At 46.2% G+C, this 16,262-nt stretch overlaps 1 protein-coding gene across 1 annotated transcript in view; it reads left to right on the forward strand.

The window, feature by feature from the left end:
* LOC146830883 (uncharacterized) overlaps window positions 1-16,262 on the forward strand; it is a 270,636-nt gene that overhangs the window by 205,461 nt on the left and 48,913 nt on the right. The window lies entirely within an intron of this gene.

Raw genomic sequence — 16,262 nt, forward strand, 5'->3', positions numbered from 1 at the left:
GTAGTTCCACGCTCTGTGTACTTCCCAAATATAGCTTAGCCCCTGTAAGAGCATCCAATAATGCAGCAGCTAGACTGCTCACTGGTTCAAAAATAAATGAGCACATCTCCCCAGCCCTCAAATCCCTAAACTCTCTGTCATATGAGGCTAGAATACAGTTAAGATAGCCTGCATGACTCACAAAGCCCTTCATGTCAAGACTCCCACATAGCTGGTTCAAAAACTAGAACTATCTGGAGGCTGCAGACAGCCAAGAAGTGCAAGTTAAACATATGCCTTTTTCTTTGGTTTTGGCATATTCAGTATTTCAAAGAGTGATAGAAGGTCTGCTGAAAAACACTGCAGGTGTGCTGGCATTTCAAGATGATCTATTAGCCTTTGGAGTCAGTCAAAATGACCATGATGTGAGAGCGAAGAATGATCAGAATATTTAAAGAGTTAAGGGTGTCATGCTCAAATTTGACAAATGCAAGTTTGGTGTTTCAAGTGTGGACCTCTTAGGCTACCATCCACAGGGGTTGAACCTAAGGGTAGCCTGGTCAAGGCAATAGAACATTGTGCCACCCCATGAATGAAGATCAGCTCAAATCGTTTATTGGGATATTTGAATATTAGGCCAGGTTTTTTCCTAACTGTGCTGATAAGACTCACAAAATGAGCACACTTTTGTAGAAGAATGAAAATTATGTGTGGGATGATTTGTGTACGCAGGAGTTTTTCTTTGTAGAAAAGGAAGTCACTTGAGGTGTTCCCCTGAAACCATATGATGCTCGTGATATTGGCACTGTGATGTCTATTGCTAGTCAGAGGGATCTTGGGGTGGTCTTGTTACAAAGATGGGATGGTACGGAAGAGGTAGTAGCATTTGCCTAAGAACATTTCAGGGAAGGTTAACCTCCCTACTCTGTTAATGAGAGAAACCGTAGAAAGCTGGTGAGGTTTTCTTACTTTAAGGCTTATTATTTTATTATACAGTTAATCAAAACTGTAACATACAAACTTCATAGTAGTACTTAATAACATTTCAAAGATTAAAAATTGTGTACACATTTATAAAATCTGGCAATACGAAAAATGTCAATTTCAAAAGCAGCATTTTAGGTTGATGGCAATATGTCCCAATTAGCCGATTAGTCCAAAAGAGGGAGTATACAGTGTGAGAGACAATAACAAAATGTCAAAATGCTTATTACTGATAGTTAACTTTCATTAACGTTCGTTTGTGCAGTAAGGATAGACTTGTCTTCTCTTAGTACTGGGCATTATGCAGTGCAGTTAAAATAATATTAACAAACTTCCCAGCCCTTGCTAGAACTTGGGCTGAATTATTACTGAAGTACAAATCAGATGCTTCCCTGCAATGTCTCAGTAATTTTTCCCGATAGACTGGGACCAGAAGTCGTCGACGTTCGTTGACAAGATGGGGGCAACAACATAGCAGATGTAACCAGGACTCATGTAGATAATTGCAGAGCCTACAAGTTAACTGACCATTCCTCCAAGCCCACAGCGGGTTAAAATCATACTTTGGAAGGGCTAGCAGCCTCATATAAATAATTTTATTGCGAGTCTGTGATTGGAGAGAGTAATAAAAATATGGCTGAGGTTTCCCCTTAATATACGAGGCATCAAGAGCTGTAAGGAGTGGTTTTTTAAGAAGCCGAGCAATGTCTCTCTCATATGACACTAAAGTGATTTGGCTTTTTATCGGTTTTTTCCACGTTGACAGGGGAATGATTGAATTAGAGAGGCTTATGATTTCAATCTTCAATGAGGAAGTGGCCAGGTGCAGCTGTCTGTACCAGGGAGAGAGTTCTTCCGTGAACACTGATTGCAATTGTTCTTTCATGGATTGAGCTGGTGCACGCAAAGTATAGATAGAGAATTTAATTAAGTCTCCTAGACAGTGAAGATCTGCACTTGCCAGGCCCAGCTCAAGTCTCAGCCTCGCCCTCCTTGCATGCTGAGGAGCCGAAAATATTTTCCTATAGGCCATTATTTGATAATTCACAAAAAATGAGTCAATTTTACCAGGGAAAGCTAGGTGACCACAGGACACTGCCGGAAGTAGTTTGGCTCGTAGGACCCCCACGAATTGATTCGGCTGTGGGACTGTGTAAATGCCGATTCAAGCGCCTCAAACTATGTATGACCCCTGCTCCCTTGGGCCGAAGGTGTTTGAGATGGGCTACTTGATTTCCTCTTTCATTAAACCAAACTCCTAGATAATTATAGCTAGTGCAGGTCGCTATGTGTAGACCTCCTGCTCGCCAAGAAAATATTTTCTTTTTTTGATGTTCCCAAAAATCACAACTTATCTTTCGGGGAGCGAGATAAATAGTACAAATGGATCAGAAGCTGCTCATTGATTTGTTTACAACTAAGGGTGATTTTAGACCAGCTCCCTAAAAAGCAGTATATGCTACAAGAGTATGACTATGTGTTGGAGTATGTTCCAGGTGCTAAGAAAGTTTTGGAAATTGTCTTTCTCACCTTACGGTGTAACATAAGGATATGGATAAAGGCAACAGTGATGATATTATAAATGAGTGCACAGTTGATTGTCAAACTAAAGGGGCCTTTTTTCTAATTTGACTGGTTGGATGTGATCAATTCCAATTAAGTTCTTGTTAGAGTGAAGGAATTTTAATAAAAACATTGTGTATGGCTGGTCTGATTTGAGACTTATTAATGAAGGGGCATCAAAACGATGGCATGTTAGAAGGAACTGGCCATTAATAATGATCTTGTTTATAGCTCAAATCAGTTAATAGTTCTGTTGAGTTTGGTAGAGAACTGTTATCCCTAATGCATGAGGGACACTCTGGTATATGTGCAATGGAAGGGAGGTTGAGAGAGAATTTTTAGTGGCCAAGATTATACAACAATGTGGAATGTTTTCTATAAAATTGAATGGCCTGTGCTGTGAGGTATAAGTCCCATGTGGCTGTTACCAGTCCTATTGGAATATTAGATCCAGTCACTCTGCAGTTTCCAGTCATATAGTATGGCATTTACTGGAATTGACATTTATAGTTGGTGGCCAGGAGTGAATTTTGTGACAATTACCAGCAATGTCAAGATCATTGAATTTCTGTAGTCTGACAATAGTATCCAATTCAAATCTGCAGTATTTGAAGCATTCTTGCGACATCTGGGTGTGAAACATACAAATTCCTCCTTGAATCATCCCAGGAGTAACGGATTGGTGGAGAGATGTAATAGAGTCCTTAAGGACAATATACAATTACCCAAACCTAGTGGTTTGGATATCATGCAGGAATTAAGGCAAATGCTGTGGGCTGTGAGGACTACTCCTAATATGGGAAAAGGTGTTTTCACAGTTTGTAATGCTTAAAGGTAGAGTGACTACTTCTAAGTATGTGAAACCATCAATAGGTGAGTTTTCTCTATCAAATTCCCAGTTGTAGGACGGTGGGGACACAAGGTTGAGGGCAGAATCAAGATATGTGCAAGAAGGAAAAAAGGCTGGAAGTGCATGGGGTGATGTTGTGAGAGTAAACTAGTCTACATTTGTACCTAAAGGTGAGTCTACATTTTCAATGCCCAGAACAGGAATTGTAGTGAGGAGTTGTGTGGTACAGTTGGATAGTCATAGGTGGTGGGATAAGGGAAAATTGTCTGTTGTAGCACGTGAGCCAGTCATAGATGTTAAGGATGGAAGGTATGAAGAAAACAACAATTCTGAGAGTAACAGCAACCTGAGATCAAGCAAGACTCACGCTTTGCAACATAGGAACAGACATCCTCCCAAAAAGTTGCAATATGTTGTCATATATTAAATGCATCTCATGTTTCAATACATTACAGTATTTTGAATGCAACCTATGTGCCCTAACAATTTTTGGAAATGGTTTGCACAGAAATTATAAAAACATAGATTATGTATTGGTAAAAAATAAAATGTCTATTTGTATATGGAGGAAGGTGTGCTGGGTCTCTTGCTTGGAATTCTGGGGATGGGAGTGGTGGTAGATGGAATGAGAATGTGGGAACAGTAGTGATTTGGAGTGGCAGCAGTTGGAGGGGTTGGCTCCCAATGGGTCCTGTATTTGGAAATGAATAGGAAATGCACTTATCTTTCCAAATCAGAGACTTTCTTGTAACTGCTCAAACAAAAGTTGCTTTCTTAGAAATACAGCAAGCCAAGACCTAGGGAGATAGCCTAAATAAACAACAGTCAGTGATAAGAAAACCCATAGAAAGCAAACCCCAGGAATAAGAAAAGTTATGACTCCGAGGGACCAGGAAAACATAGAAAAGGAAACACTGTAATGAGGAGACATGAGAACTTGAATCATAGGAACAGGTACCACATTGAGATCTTACTATGATAGTACAGCAAACAAACACAATCATCAAATGTAACTCACAAAGCAAATAGCAAGATGAATCGACTATACATTCAAGACACAGATGCATACCTCAGAACCAGCACCAAACCTACTGATGTTAGCTGAGATACAGAGCATCCAGAATAGAACAGTTATGGCACAAAGTGAGGAGTGTGTCTACTCTAACACACACATACAGATACACACACACACACACTGATACATACAAACAACCCCCCCACAAGGTTTTAGTAATCCTGCTCATAGAGGATCTTAACAGGTCTGCTAAACAGCATACATTATCACAGCAAATATGGGTTATATCTGAAACTCAACCTCGATATAGCCCACAAAAATAAACCACATCACTCTCACACAGATATGGCTGGCAGGTCTTAAGACTCAGCAAAGGTACACAAATCTGCCAACGCAACAAATATTCACGTACATAATATTGTCTTGAGCCAGCACATACAAAATGGAAATATTTATAGAATACATTTTGTTCTGCAATATTTGTGTTTTTTAAATATATTAACACCATTTTGAATAACATCATGTAAATAGTGAAAAATCGGTCAGCATAACAAAACATAGAATGCATCATGTTTGAAACAAGTAGATTACCATTAAGCTATGCCACTCGACAGCCCACTCGTACTAAAACACTACATACGCGCTCAGACGTATCATTCATACTTCATTCGTTCTGACTCTCTCAAACCAAAAACCATTAAAAATAGTCCTATACAAGACTCCAGAAAAGACCATGCTAAGCAGTATGCACTTGCTAATATAAATCTAATCATGAATGAATATAATGCAAACAACTTAATATCTAAAGACATAATTAAATTGTATCTTTTGTACGTTACATGCTTTACACAGAGGTATAGTTATATTTGTTTCAATTTATGAGGTTAAGTGTCAGGAGGACCCCGTCTCCTGCATGTAGATTATTTGGTCTTCTGCTTCACATTCAGGCGCCATTTCTTGATTCTTAATCTCAAAAATATAATTATATCTTCCACCCTAAAATGACCCTTGCCACCCAAAAACCCAAACCAATCTTAAATGTTAAAAATACCCTTGCCACCCAAAAACCCAAACCCACCGTTAACTCTAAATTTCCCTTGCCACCCAAAAACCCTACCCACCCTAAACCCTAAAATTACATTTGCCACCCGAAAACCCATACCCACCCTAAATGCTAACATCACCCTTGCCACTCAAAAACCCATACCTAACCTGAACCCTAAAAATGCCCTTGCTACCCAAAAACACATACCCACCCTAATCCCTAAAAATACCCTTGCCACCCTTGCCACCCAAAAACCCAAACCGATCCGAAACCCTAAAATTTTATTTGCCACCCAAAAACCCATACCCTTCTAGAAATTCTTTAGCCACGCAAAAGACCTTACCCACCCTAAACCTTAAAAATATCCCGGCCACCTGAAACCCATACCTACCATGAATCCTAAACTCACCCTAAAATCTAAACCTTCCTAGCTACTGAAAAACCCACACACACCCTAAACCCTAAAATTAACTTTGCCAGCTTAAAACTCATATCAACTCAAACCCCTAAAAATGCCATTGCCACCCAAAAAACCATAACCCCTAAACCCTAAAATGACCCTTGCCACCCAAAAATCCATAACAACCCATAACCCTAAAAATTCTTCCCACCCAAAAACCTATACCCACCCTAAACGCTCAAATGTCCCCTGACACCTAAAAACCCAAACTCACCATAGACCCTAATAGTACCCCTGTGACCCAAAACCCCATACCCACCCTAAATTTTAAAACTTCCTTTGCCACCCAAAACCCTTACCCATCCTAAACCCTGAAATTACCTTTGCCACCCAAAAACCCATACCAACCCTAAATCCCAAAATTACCTTGTCAGCCAAAAACCCAAACCCACCCTAAAATTACCCTTGCCACCCAAAAACCTATGACCACCCTAAATGCAAAAATTATCCTTGCCATTCAAAAACCCATACCCACCATTAACTTTTAAAATTCCTTTGCCACCCAAAACCCCATATCCACCTTAAACACTAAAATTTCCTATGCCACCCAAAAATGCATACCCACCGTAAACCCTAAAAATTCCATTGCCACCCAAAAACCCATTCATACTCTGAACCTTAAAAATTCCCTTGCCATCCAAAAACCCATACCCACCCTAAAATTACCCTTGCCACTAAAAACCCATACCCTCTCTAAACCCCAACTATTCCCTTGCCACCTATAAACCCATACCCACCATAGACCGTAAATATCCCTTTCCACCCATGAACCCATGCCCACCCTAAACCCCAAAAATTCTCCAGCTACCCAAAATCAGTTACCCAACCTAAATCCTTAATTACCCAACCCACCCAAAAACCCAAGCCCACCCTACATACTACATTTACCCCTGACACTCAAACACCCCCTAAAATCAAAGAAATTGTTTGTCACCCAAAAACCCATACCAACCCCAAATCACCCTTGCCACCTAAAAAAAAGAACCCAACCAAAACCCTAAATATATCCTTGCAAGCCAAACACCCATACTCACCCTAAACCCTAAAAATTCCCTTGCCATCCAAAACCCACACCCACCCTAATCTCTTTTTAAAAAAAAATCCTTTCCCTAATATATATTACCTACTGACAGTCGCAAGTAGGTAGTTATAGTTTGGACCGTGTTTCCGTAGGGAAAGCATTTTTTGCTTGCCTGTATCTTTGGCGCCATGTGATGAATCCTTACAAAACTTTCCCAAAAAGGTGTGCTGTTGATCCTTGTTGCAAAAACAACAATTGATGGACAGAATGCAGAACAATGTCATACATTCACCCCAGTACAGAGATCTGGGCCTAAATCCATTGTTTTTTTGCTCACCATGCCATTCCAGTTTGAACCCAGCCATATGCAAATCAGTCTTGACCCTGTGCCCCATGGGAACAGTCCAGCCCGAACTGCCAAGCCAGGTCCTCCCTGGACTGGAAACAAGCATCCTAGGACCGGTTTCGGGCTTTCAGCCCTCATCAGCCAGGATAGCTTGATTCCAGTTGCATTGAGAGCAAGGGACTCACGTCTGAGCATACCCTTCCCACTCGGGGTGACAAATGCAAAAACAACAATTGATGGACAGAATGCAGAACAATGTCATACATTCACCCCAGTACAGAGATCTGGGCCTAAATCCATCGTTTTTTTGCTCACCATGCCATTCCAGTTTGAACCCAGCCATATGCAAATCAGTCTTGACCCTGTGCCCCATGGGAACAGTCCAGCCCGAACTGCCAAGCCAGGTCCTCCCTGGACTGGAAACAAGCATCCTAGGACCGGTTTCGGGCTTTCAGCCCTCATCAGCCAGGATAGCTTGATTCCAGTGGCATGGAGAGCAAGGGACTCACGTCTGAGCATACCCTTCCCACTCGGGGTGACAAATGCAAAAACAACAATTGATGGACAGAATGCAGAACAATGTCATACATTCACCCCAGTACAGAGATCTGGGCCTAAATCCATCGTTTTTTTGCTCACCATGCCATTCCAGTTTGAACCCAGCCATATGCAAATCAGTCTTGACCCTGTGCCCCATGGGAACAGTCCAGCCCGAACTGCCAAGCCAGGTCCTCCCTGGACTGGAAACAAGCATCCTAGGACCGGTTTCGGGCTTTCAGCCCTCATCAGCCAGGATAGCTTGATTCCAGTGGCATGGAGAGCAAGGGACTCACGTCTGAGCATACCCTTCCCACTCGGGGTGACAAATGCAAAAACAACAATTGATGGACAGAATGCAGAACAATGTCATACATTCACCCCAGTACAGAGATCTGGGCCTAAATCCATCGTTTTTTTGCTCACCATGCCATTCCAGTTTGAACCCAGCCATATGCAAATCAGTCTTGACCCTGTGCCCCATGGGAAAAGTCCAGCCCGAACTGCCAAGCCAGGTCCTCCCTGGACTGGAAACAAGCATCCTAGGACCGGTTTCGGGCTTTCAGCCCTCATCAGCCAGGATAGCTTGATTCCAGTGGCATGGAGAGCAAGGGACTCACGTCTGAGCATACCCTTCCCACTCGGGGTGACAAATGCAAAAACAACAATTGATGGACAGAATGCAGAACAATGTCATACATTCACCCCAGTACAGAGATCTGGGCCTAAATCCATCGTTTTTTTGCTCACCATGCCATTCCAGTTTGAACCCAGCCATATGCAAATCAGTCTTGACCCTGTGCCCCATGGGAACAGTCCAGCCCGAACTGCCAAGCCAGGTCCTCCCTGGACTAGAAACAAGCATCCTAGGACCGGTTTCGGGCTTTCAGCCCTCATCAGCCAGGATAGCTTGATTCCAGTGGCATGGAGAGCAAGGGACTCACGTCTGAGCATACCCTTCCCACTCGGGGTGACAAATGCAAAAACAACAAATGATGGACAGAATGCAGAACAATGTCATACATTCACCCCAGTACAGAGATCTGGGCCTAAATCCATCGTTTTTTTGCTCACCATGCCATTCCAGTTTGAACCCAGCCATATGCAAATCAGTCTTGACCCTGTGCCCCATGGGAACAGTCCAGCCCGAACTGCCAAGCCAGGTCCTCCCTGGACTGGAAACAAGCATCCTAGGACCGGTTTCGGGCTTTCAGCCCTCATCAGCCAGGATAGCTTGATTCCAGTGGCATGGAGAGCAAGGGACTAACGTCTGAGCATACCCTTCCCACTCGGGGTGACAAATGCAAAAACAACAATTGATGGACAGAATGCAGAACAATGTCATACATTCACCCCAGTACAGAGATCTGGGCCTAAATCCATCGTTTTTTTGCTCACCATGCCATTCCAGTTTGAACCCAGCCATATGCAAATCAGTCTTGACCCTGTGCCCCATGGGAACAGTCCAGCCCGAACTGCCAAGCCAGGTCCTCCCTGGACTGGAAACAAGCATCCTAGGACCGGTTTCGGGCTTTCAGCCCTCATCAGCCAGGATAGCTTGATTCCAGTGGCATGGAGAGCAAGGGACTCACGTCTGAGCATACCCTTCCCACTCGGGGTGACAAATGCAAAAACAACAATTGATGGACAGAATGCAGAACAATGTCATACATTCACCCCAGTACAGAGATCTGGGCCTAAATCCATCGTTTTTTTGCTCACCATGCCATTCCAGTTTGAACCCAGCCATATGCAAATCAGTCTTGACCCTGTGCCCCATGGGAAAAGTCCAGCCCGAACTGCCAAGCCAGGTCCTCCCTGGACTGGAAACAAGCATCCTAGGACCGGTTTCGGGCTTTCAGCCCTCATCAGCCAGGATAGCTTGATTCCAGTGGCATGGAGAGCAAGGGACTCACGTCTGAGCATACCCTTCCCACTCGGGGTGACAAATGCAAAAACAACAATTGATGGACAGAATGCAGAACAATGTCATACATTCACCCCAGTACAGAGATCTGGGCCTAAATCCATCGTTTTTTTGCTCACCATGCCATTCCAGTTTGAACCCAGCCATATGCAAATCAGTCTTGACCCTGTGCCCCATGGGAACAGTCCAGCCCGAACTGCCAAGCCAGGTCCTCCCTGGACTAGAAACAAACATCCTAGGACCGGTTTCGGGCTTTCAGCCCTCATCAGCCAGGATAGCTTGATTCCAGTGGCATGGAGAGCAAGGGACTCACGTCTGAGCATACCCTTCCCACTCGGGGTGACAAATGCAAAAACAACAATTGATGGACAGAATGCAGAACAATGTCATACATTCACCCCAGTACAGAGATCTGGGCCTAAATCCATCGTTTTTTTGCTCACCATGCCATTCCAGTTTGAACCCAGCCATATGCAAATCAGTCTTGACCCTGTGCCCCATGGGAACAGTCCAGCCCGAACTGCCAAGCCAGGTCCTCCCTGGACTGGAAACAAGCATCCTAGGACCGGTTTCGGGCTTTCAGCCCTCATCAGCCAGGATAGCTTGATTCCAGTGGCATGGAGAGCAAGGGACTCACGTCTGAGCATACCCTTCCCACTCGGTGTGACAAATGCAAAAACAACAATTGATGGACAGAATGCAGAACAATGTCATACATTCACCCCAGTACAGAGATCTGGGCCTAAATCCATCGTTTTTTTGCTCACCATGCCATTCCAGTTTGAACCCAGCCATATGCAAATCAGTCTTGACCCTGTGCCCCATGGGAACAGTCCAGCCCGAACTGCCAAGCCAGGTCCTCCCTGGACTGGAAACAAGCATCCTAGGACCGGTTTCGGGCTTTCAGCCCTCATCAGCCAGGATAGCTTGATTCCAGTGGCATGGAGAGCAAGGGACTCACGTCTGAGCATACCCTTCCCACTCGGGGTGACAAATGCAAAAACAACCATTGATGGACAGAATGCAGAAAAATGTCATACATTCACCCCAGTACAGAGATCTGGGCCTAAATCCATCATTTTTTTGCTCACCATGCCATTCCAGTTTGAACCCAGCCATATGCAAATCAGTCTTGACCCTGTGCCCCATGGGAACAGTCCAGCCCGAACTGCCAAGCCAGGTCCTCCCTGGACTGGAAACAAGCATCCTAGGACCGGTTTCGGGCTTTCAGCCCTCATCAGCCAGGATAGCTTGATTCCAGTGGCATGGAGAGCAAGGGACTCACGTCTTAGCATACCCTTCCCACTCGGGGTGACAAATGCAAAAACAACAATTGATGGACAGAATGCAGAACAATGTCATACATTCACCCCAGTACAGAGATCTGGGCCTAAATCCATCGTTTTTTTGCTCACCATGCCATTCCAGTTTGAACCCAGCCATATGCAAATCAGTCTTGACCCTGTGCCCCATGGGAACAGTCCAGCCCGAACTGCCAAGCCAGGTCCTCCCTGGACTGGAAACAAGCATCCTAGGACCGGTTTCGGGCTTTCAGCCCTCATCAGCCAGGATAGCTTGATTCCAGTGGCATGGAGAGCAAGGGACTCACGTCTGAGCATACCCTTCCCACTCGGGGTGACAAATGCAAAAACAACAATTGATGGACAGAATGCAGAACAATGTCATACATTCACCCCAGTACAGAGATCTGGGCCTAAATCCATCGTTTTTTTGCTCACCATGCCATTCCAGTTTGAACCCAGCCATATGCAAATCAGTCTTGACCCTGTGCCCCATGGGAACAGTCCAGCCCGAACTGCCAAGCCAGGTCCTCCCTGGACTGGAAACAAGCATCCTAGGACCGGTTTCGGGCTTTCAGCCCTCATCAGCCAGGATAGCTTGATTCCAGTGGCATGGAGAGCAAGGGACTCACGTCTGAGCATACCCTTCCCACTCGGTGTGACAAATGCAAAAACAACAATTGATGGACAGAATGCAGAACAATGTCATACATTCACCCCAGTACAGAGATCTGGGCCTAAATCCATCGTTTTTTTGCTCACCATGCCATTCCAGTTTGAACCCAGCCATATGCAAATCAGTCTTGACCCTGTGCCCCATGGGAACAGTCCAGCCCGAACTGCCAAGCCAGGTCCTCCCTGGACTGGAAACAAGCATCCTAGGACCGGTTTCGGGCTTTCAGCCCTCATCAGCCAGGATAGCTTGATTCCAGTGGCATGGAGAGCAAGGGACTCACGTCTGAGCATACCCTTCCCACTCGGGGTGACAAATGCAAAAACAACAATTGATGGACAGAATGCAGAACAATGTCATACATTCACCCCAGTACAGAGATCTGGGCCTAAATCCATCGTTTTTTTGCTCACCATGCCATTCCAGTTTGAACCCAGCCATATCCAAATCAGTCTTGACCCTGTGCCCCATGGGAACAGTCCAGCCCGAACTGCCAAGCCAGGTCCTCCCTGGACTGGAAACAAGCATCCTAGGACCGGTTTCGGGCTTTCAGCCCTCATCAGCCAGGATAGCTTGATTCCAGTGGCATGGAGAGCAAGGGACTCACGTCTGAGCATACCCTTCCCACTCGGGGTGACAAATGCAAAAACAACAATTGATGGACAGAATGCAGAACAATGTCATACATTCACCCCAGTACAGAGATCTGGGCCTAAATCCATCATTTTTTTGCTCACCATGCCATTCCAGTTTGAACCCAGCCATATGCAAATCAGTCTTGACCCTGTGCCCCATGGGAACAGTCCAGCCCGAACTGCCAAGCCAGGTCTTCCCTGGACTGGAAACAAGCATCCTAGGACCGGTTTCGGGCTTTCAGCCCTCATCAGCCAGGATAGCTTGATTCCAGTGGCATGGAGAGCAAGGGACTCACGTCTGAGCATACCCTTCCCACTCGGGGTGACAAATGCAAAAACAACAATTGATGGACAGAATGCAGAACAATGTCATACATTCACCCCAGTACAGAGATCTGGGCCTAAATCCATCGTTTTTTTGCTCACCATGCCATTCCAGTTTGAACCCAGCCATATGCAAATCAGTCTTGACCCTGTGCCCCATGGGAACAGTCCAGCCCGAACTGCCAAGCCAGGTCCTCCCTGGACTGGAAACAAGCATCCTAGGACCGGTTTCGGGCTTTCAGCCCTCATCAGCCAGGATAGCTTGATTCCAGTGGCATGGAGAGCAAGGGACTCACGTCTGAGCACACCCTTCCCACTCGGGGTGACAAATGCAAAATGGACAGAATGCAGAACAATGTCATACATTCACCCCAGTACAGAGATCTGGGCCTAAATCCATCGTTTTTTTGCTCACCATGCCATTCCAGTTTGAACCCAGCCATATGCAAATCAGTCTTGACCCTGTGCCCCATGGGAACAGTCCAGCCCGAACTGCCAAGCCAGGTCCTCCCTGGACTGGAAACAAGCATCCTAGGACCGGTTTCGGGCTTTCAGCCCTCATCAGCCAGGATAGCTTGATTCCAGTGGCATGGAGAGCAAGGGACTCACGTCTGAGCATACCCTTCCCACTCGGGGTGACAAATGCAAAAACAACAATTGATGGACAGAATGCAGAACAATGTCATACATTCACCCCAGTACAGAGATCTGGGCCTAAATCCATCGTTTTTTTGCTCACCATGCCATTCCAGTTTGAACCCAGCCATATGCAAATCAGTCTTGACCCTGTGCCCCATGGGAGCAGTCCAGCCCGAACTGCCAAGCCAGGTCCTCCCTGGACTGGAAACAAGCATCCTAGGACCGGTTTCGGGCTTTCAGCCCTCATCAGCCAGGATAGCTTGATTCCAGTGGCATGGAGAGCAAGGGACTCACGTCTGAGCATACCCTTCCCACTCGGGGTGACAAATGCAAAAACAACAATTGATGGACAGAATGCAGAACAATGTCATACATTCACCCCAGTACAGAGATCTGGGCCTAAATCCATCGTTTTTTTGCTCACTATGCCATTCCAGTTTGAACCCAGCCATATGCAAATCAGTCTTGACCCTGTGCCCCATGGGAACAGTCCAGCCCGAACTGCCAAGCCAGGTCCTCCCTGGACTGGAAACAAGCATCCTAGGACCGGTTTCGGGCTTTCAGCCCTCATCAGCCAGGATAGCTTGATTCCAGTGGCATGGAGAGCAAGGGACTCACGTCTGAGCACACCCTTCCCACTCGGGGTGACAAATGCAAAATGGACAGAATGCAGAACAATGTCATACATTCATGCCCAGTACAGAGATCTGGGCCTAAATCCATCGTTTTTTTGCTCACCATGCCATTCCAGTTTGAACCCAGCCATATGCAAATCAGTCTTGACCCTGTGCCCCATGGGAACAGTCCAGCCCGAACTGCCAAGCCAGGTCCTCCCTGGACTGGAAACAAGCATCCTAGGACCGGTTTCGGGCTTTCAGCCCTCATCAGCCAGGATAGCTTGATTCCAGTGGCATGGAGAGCAAGGGACTCACGTCTGAGCATACCCTTCCCACTCGGGGTGACAAATGCAAAAACAACAATTGATGGACAGAATGCAGAACAATGTCATACATTCACCCCAGTACAGAGATCTGGGCCTAAATCCATCGTTTTTTTGCTCACCATGCCAGTCCAGTTTGAACCCAGCCATATGCAAATCAGTCTTGACCCTGTGCCCCATGGGAGCAGTCCAGCCCGAACTGCCAAGCCAGGTCCTCCCTGGACTGGAAACAAGCATCCTAGGACCGGTTTCGGGCTGTCAGCCCTCATCAGCCAGGATAGCTTGATTCCAGTGGCATGGAGAGCAAGGGACTCACGTCTGAGCATACCCTTCCCACTCGGGGTGACAAATGCAAAAACAACAATTGATGGACAGAATGCAGAACAATGTCATACATTCACCCCAGTACAGAGATCTGGGCCTAAATCCATCGTTTTTTTGCTCACCATGCCATTCCAGTTTGAACCCAGCCATATGCAAATCAGTCTTGACCCTGTGCCCCATGGGAACAGTCCAGCCCGAACTGCCAAGCCAGGTCCTCCCTGGACTGGAAACAAGCCTCCTAGGACCGGTTTCGGGCTTTCAGCCCTCATCAGCCAGGATAGCTTGATTCCAGTGGCATGGAGAGCAAGGGACTCACGTCTGAGCATACCCTTCCCACTCGGGGTGACAAATGCAAAAACAACAATTGATGGACAGAATGCAGAACAATGTCATACATTCACCCCAGTACAGAGATCTGGGCCTAAATCCATCGTTTTTTTGCTCACCATGCCATTCCAGTTTGAACCCAGCCATATGCAAATCAGTCTTGACCCTGTGCCCCATGGGAACAGTCCAGCCCGAACTGCCAAGCCAGGTCCTCCCTGGACTGGAAACAAGCATCCTAGGACCGGGTTCGGGCTTTCAGCCCTCATCAGCCAGGATAGCTTGATTCCAGTGGCATGGAGAGCAAGGGACTCACGTCTGAGCATACCCTTCCCACTCGGGGTGACAAATGCAAAAACAACAATTGATGGACAGAATGCAGAACAATGTCATACATTCACCCCAGTACAGAGATCTGGGCCTAAATCCATCGTTTTTTTGCTCACCATGCCATTCCAGTTTGAACCCAGCCATATGCAAATCAGTCTTGACCCTGTGCCCCATGGGAACAGTCCAGCCCGAACTGCCAAGCCAGGTCCTCCCTGGACTGGAAACAAGCATCCTAGGACCGGTTTCGGGCTTTCAGCCCTCATCAGCCAGGATAGCTTGATTCCAGTGGCATGGAGAGCAAGGGACTCACGTCTGAGCATACCCTTCCCACTCGGGGTGACAAATGCAAAAACAACAATTGATGGACAGAATGCAGAACAATGTCATACATTCACCCCAGTACAGAGATCTGGGCCTAAATCCATCGTTTTTTTGCTCACAATGCCATTCCAGTTTGAACCCAGCCATATGCAAATCAGTCTTGACCCTGTGCCCCATGGGAACAGTCCAGCCCGAACTGCCAAGCCAGGTCCTCCCTGGAGTGGAAACAAGCATCCTAGGACCGGTTTCGGGCTTTCAGCCCTCATCAGCCAGGATAGCTTGATTCCAGTGGCATGGAGAGCAAGGGACTCACGTCTGAGCATACCCTTCCCACTCGGGGTGACAAATGCAAAAACAACAATTGATGGACAGAATGCAGAACAATGTCATACATTCACCCCAGTACAGAGATCTGGGCCTAAATCCATCGTTTTTTTGCTCACCATGCCATTCCAGTTTGAACCCAGCCATATGCAAATCAGTCTTGACCCTGTGCCCCATGGGAACAGTCCAGCCCGAACTGCCAAGCCAGGTCCTCCCTGGACTGGAAACAAGCATCCTAGGACCGGTTTCGGGCTTTCAGCCCTCATCAGCCAGGATAGCTTGATTCCAGTGGCATGGAGAGCAAGGGACTCACGTCTGAGCATACCCTTCCCACTCGGGGTGACAAATGCAAAAACAACAATTGATGGACAGAATGCAGAACAATGTCATACATTCACCC

The sequence above is a fragment of the Triturus cristatus genome, chromosome 5_1 (genome assembly GCF_964204655.1).
Source record: "Triturus cristatus chromosome 5_1, aTriCri1.1, whole genome shotgun sequence".
Taxonomy (NCBI): Eukaryota; Metazoa; Chordata; class Amphibia; order Caudata; family Salamandridae; genus Triturus; species Triturus cristatus.